This window comes from Diceros bicornis, chromosome 7 (genome assembly GCF_020826845.1).
Source record: "Diceros bicornis minor isolate mBicDic1 chromosome 7, mDicBic1.mat.cur, whole genome shotgun sequence".
Taxonomy (NCBI): domain Eukaryota; kingdom Metazoa; phylum Chordata; class Mammalia; order Perissodactyla; family Rhinocerotidae; genus Diceros; species Diceros bicornis.
Genome location: NC_080746.1, coordinates 65,126,078 through 65,131,908, shown reverse-complemented (window position 1 = coordinate 65,131,908; position 5,831 = coordinate 65,126,078).

Genomic DNA, 5,831 nt, shown 5'->3' with positions numbered 1-5,831 from the left:
TGGATTGGCAGAACTGGACCCAGACCCCAGCGGTCCTGTACCCCACCCTCACCCCCTTGATCTCTGCTCTCTGACGCTCCAGCTTCCCGCCGCCGCCCTCGCCTCCACCCGTCAGCGCGCGCCCTCCCCCAGCTTCTCCCGCAGACAGCGGAGCGCGGCGCTGGGGTCCGCGTCACTGCGAACAGGCCGAGGAGAAGCGCGCGTTGCTGGACGCCCTCGAGCGGGATTCCCAATCCCACGCGCCCGCGTCCTCACCGCCCGCTGCCCCGGGTGATACCTGTGAGCACGGCTCCCACCCAGGGCTCCGTTCAGTCACGCCCAGGGGCCAGTGCCGCGACGAGGCGTGGAAGTCGCCGTCCTGGCCGGTGAAGGGAGCTGACGCCGCTAACCACTCCACAACTAAGAAACTCTGGCCACACCCGGGCCTGGAACGTCGCTGCGGGCTCTGTGCCTTAAGAAAGCCAAGGCGCGCTCCGGCGCACTCCCGCGCAGGCGCGCCAGCCGTGGAAGGAGCCTCCAGAAGCCCCCGCGGCCGGAGTCTGTAAATCAGACAGGGGTGGGGGTGGGGGTGGGGTGGGGGTGGGGAGTGGGGTGGAGAGTCTTTCCCAGTCCCGCCCCTTTCCCCAGGCCCCGCCCACTCCATAGACTGGCGTCTGACCCTAGCGCCAAGGGTGGATGCAAACTGGCCATACTTGGTGCAGGAGAGGAAGGGCGCTTCAAACTTGGTCGCTTCCCGCATCCCATTGGGTAAAACTGGCCAAAACCTTTCTTACCTTCTTCTCCTCCCTCACCTCCACCTCCTCCCCCAACCCCGCCATTTGTTTGGAACCAAAAAACAGTCACATAATTTCGACAAGATACCATCTTGTGTGTCACGTTTTAACATGTTTTTCACTCAATGACTCACTGATTCAGTTTTGCATCGAGGTAAAGATCTTGCGAAAGATCATGAGTTCAGTTTTCGCTTGTTGAGGATGAGATACTTGGTGACATCCAGGAAGCTTTGTCAAATAGTCAGTTAGATACAGGCATCTGGAGCTTAGAGGTGTCTGGGGCTAGACGGGTAACATGTGTGTCAGTTCTGCTTGGATGGTAATTGATGTTATGAGTGGAGAGGAGATAGCAGAGAGAGAGAGAGAAGAGTCAAAGGAGAGGGTCTAGGATTGAGTCCCAGAGGAAGAACCTAAACTGGTAGGGAGCTTCACATCTAGGCCATGAGTTGATCAGGTAAAACAAGGATGTTTTTTTACCTGGGAACTAGGATTTTTTTTGCTAACTTCCTCTGTACTCAGTACTATCATCAGCAAATTATAAATATCATCTCACTTAATCATCACCACAACACTATAAGGTAGAGATTTTCATCCCCAAATTCACTGAAACTAAAAGATGACAAAGGTAAACTTCAAGCTCAGATCATTTGATACTTGTCCCACTGCTTCTCACTCAATGCTTCAAGATTTAAAGGACCAATAATAAGATAGAATTGTGGAATGGTATTTTTCAAGATTGGGAGTATGGTGTGTGCCGTGAACTGTTTGTGATGGGGTTGACCTTTATAAAAGTCATATTTGACTAGCTAGGCAAAAATAAAAATTTAACTTGTAAATATTGTCAATAAACAGGTTCAAACATGATCTACAGCCAAATATGAGTGTAGGGAAATGGAGAAAGCACAGAATAGGAGGGAGAATGACCAGCCTTCCTCTCATACCTCTCATAGGTGTGAAGCTTCTGACCATGTGTCTTCAAAGGTCCACTGAAGCCTGGACACTGCTGTCTCATTGAACAAGGGTGATTTTCAGGTTGCAGTCATCTCACCGAAGGTCCAGCTGTTTTTATGGCACAACTTTACAAGTTTCTCTCAGTATATGACTTTCAATGTAAAGTAAAGGACTCTGAAGCCATCTGGGACTAGATCCTTAAGATGCATAGAATTGTTTGCTACAAACTCCATTCCCTTCTATCATCATGAAATCCAGCTCTTCTGAATTAGAGCCTGTCTGTATTTATTTTAAAAAAAGGCAGAGAAAACTCGACCTGACTTATGCCAACACTTTTCCTGGATCACTTATATGTATTCATTCATCAAATTTTTATTGAGAATCTAATATGTGCCAGATACTGTACTAGGCATTGGGAATATATTAGTAAACACAATCAGATGAGGACTGTCTTAACACCCAACAGAAGAATTCCCTATGCTAAGCTAGTGTATCTCTTCACTCAACCTTCTGTGTTCTACACATTTTCAGAATACTGTGTCGTGTAGATTGTGAGTTGCACTGGTCAGTCTGGAATTGTTAAGTAATCAAGACATTAGTGTGTGATTTGGTTTCATGGGCCATGTGTAATGAACATTTGTCAAATTTTGGCTTCTGATCATCTGAATACCCTTTCCATCTTCATAGTCCTCTGTGAATCTTGGAGGAAGTTCGAGTCTATCTCCCTCCATGGAAGCTAAATACACCGGAAATTCACTTTCTTTGTCTCCACTGCAGCTAGGACACAGCATGTAACTTGGACTCAGCCAATTAGATACAATCAGTCTAGGCTTTGAATTAAGAGCTGGTGATATAAAAAAGCAAAGATGGCAAACAGTTTCTTTTCTTTTCCTTTAAAAATATAGACTTTTCAAAAGCAACTTCAGATTTACAGAGAAACTGAGAACATAGGACAGCAACTTCCCATATAGCCACACGCAGTTTCCCCTTTTATTGACATCTTCCATTATTATGGTACATTTGTTACAACTAAGAAAATAACACTGATACCTTATTATTAACTAAAGTCCATACTTATTCAGATTTCCTAGTTTTTTTGTTTTTTCCTTCTATCCTTTTTCTGATCCAGGATCCCATCCAGGATAGCATATTACATTTAGTCGTCACGTCTCCATAGGCTCTCTTAGCTGTGACACTTTCTTAGACTTTCCTTGTTTTTTGACATTGACAATTTTCAGGAGTACTGGTCAAGTATTTTGTGGGACGCCTCTTTGTTGGAATTTGACATTTTTCTCATGATTAGACTGGGATCCTAGGTGTAGGGGAGGAAGTTCACATGGTAGAGTGCCAATTTCCTCATGTCATGTCAAAGGTACATACTATCAACATGACTTGTCACTGGTGATGTTAACCTTGATCACCTGACTGAGGTGGTGTTTGCAGACAATTTCTTTCTCTTTTTCTGTCAGTGGCAGAGGAAGCAGCAACATCCCAATTTCCAGAGTCAGCAGCTCCAGCAGCAGGGCCTGTGCTGATGGTGAGGGCGGTGTGAATTGCACCATCTAGTGCTGAACGGCAGTGATGTCCTCATCACACTGCTATGATTTTGGCGTGTGATTCTGGCTGCAGGACCAGAATTACCATTATTTCTGTCTTTTCCCTTTTAACTTGTATCATACATACTCAGTTTCTATTTCTTGAACTTAGGAACCCTGGTCAATACATCATCTTTATGATTTTTGGGTGTGTGTACTAAATATTTTTTCTTTAGAAGCTTTGTGGCCCTTTATTTCCCCTCTCCCTCCATAGTATGAGAGGTAATAGTTTCAAGCAGGCAGCTTTTTACGGGTAATGTGAAAAAGCCCCGCTGGCATCTGTTTTGATGGAGTGAATGGTTGCGTGGTTCTCACAGCGTTTCAGTTATCCATTACTGCATAACAAAATGTCTCAAAACTTAGTGCCTTAAAACAGCAACCATTTGATTTTGCTCTGGATTCTATGGGTTCAGAATTTGGACAGTGAGGATGCAATTACCTGTAATGGCAATATTTAAGATATTACCACGGGAGTGAATGGCAGAGATCATTGGAGGAATGAGGGGGAAGAAATTGTGAGAATGTAGAATATTTGAATATTTCATTCTATATGAAAATTAAAATAACCAAAATCTATAACAGGAGCAGTGTGTTGAGGAGAGTGGCAGGGAGCCAGGGATTAAAGTCTTTAAGGAAAAGGGGAGAGTGACCTAGAAATCTAAATAAAATAAAATAAAAATATAAAAAGCTCACAATCCCACTTTCCCAGCCACACCTTATTTCTTCCTTATTCCTCGTGGTGAAACTTCTCCAAATCAGTGCCTACACTTTCTGTCTCCATTCTCTTATTTTTACACCCTTTACTGAAAGACATCTTGTGCTGATCATCACTGTCAGCCAGGTCACCAACTTCAACTATTAATTTTCTGTCCTTATCTATATCAGCACAACTAGCACATGTTGTTTGAATGAGGGTTTTTCTCTGATCATCACACCCCAGATTAGAGTTTGTGTATTGTAATGCAGCTCCAGTAATTTTAAATGGATAATGACAAGTGGAAAAATGTGTATTAAACACATTATGCGTCAGTCATTGCTCTGGGTGTATTGGTTACACCTAGAGTTGGATAAGATAAGATGAAATAAGAGTTCAGTAAGTGGTTTTAAAATGAACACATGGATGAAAGAAATAAGAAATGTAGCTACTAGACATCTCTTCACTGGGGATGTCTTCTACTGCAGAGTCAATCTGAGGTGTGTTGTTCCTGGACCCACGTTCATGGTAACTGTAGAATGGTTACCATGGAATCCCCTTTAAACATGTGATTAATTGAAAGTTTGGGTAAAACAAGGAAATCGCTGTCCGCCAGTTTATTTGGACTAAGGGTTTATGAGAACCTGAAGTAGACTCTGGCATCGACTGTTCTAGAGAAGTTGAATCACAGTGAGGTGTGGCTTACAGGCACCTAAGCCCATGGAGGGGTCAGCCTTGGATTGGTAAACTCCAGTTTCTAAAATTCTAATTTCTCTTTCGCTTTCTGAAGAGAGATTCATTGGGTAAATCATGTTGATTCAAAGGAGGATGACCAGGATGAATACAGGGTACCAAAGCATGTTAGATAAAGGAATTTTAAGGGAACAAGTGGGTAGTTCACTGTGAGAATTGTATTTGGGCAAGTATAGAAACTGACTTCAGTGAGTTATGGCATAGAAAGATAATGAAAACTGTTCTAGGAGTAAAACTAGGGAAAGTGGCTTCAAGATACAGAAAAATTGATTTTGACTTACTCTGAGGAACATTTTTCTAACAGTAAAACCTATCTACGTATGAAAGAGAACAGTACAAGAGAGTAGGAAGCTATTTCATTCTTGTTTAGGCAAATGCTGGACAATTACTCAATAGAAATATTATGGGATGGTTTAAGCCTCAGACACGTGGTTGGATTAGATGATTGTGGAATTCCTTTTTTACTCTGATAGTCTATGCTTATATGAAATATGGAGTGATGATATAAGAAACTTTTTCTGGAGCTTTCAGGAGAGAATATAATGAACTAGGAAGTATTATTGCCTCTGGTACCTTTTTACAAGCTGAAACGCTCTGGGCCACAAATGATCCCAGTATTAAATACTCTTCCAGATATGTTGATTGTTTTAATCAGAACGTATTCCTAGGTTTGTATGACTGGGACATCCAAACTTGAAATATCTTTGATGTTAGAATCATGCATGCAGCTCATAGTAGACTTTATTTCAGAACAATCCAGTTTAAACCTCCTAGAATTAATTGTGATCATACTTAAAACATGTCCAGGGCCGGCCCCGTGGCTTAGCGATTAAGTGCGCGCACTCCGCTACTGGCGGCCCAGCTTCGGATCCTGGGTGTGCACTGACGCACTGCTTCTCTGGCGGTGCTGAGGCTGCGTCACACATACAGCAACTAGAAGGATGTGCAACTACGACATAACAACTATCTACTTGGGCTTTGGGGACAAAACAAAAGGAGGAGAATTGGCAATAGATGTTAGCTCAGAGCAGGTTTTCCTCAGCAAAAAGAGGAGGATTAGCACAG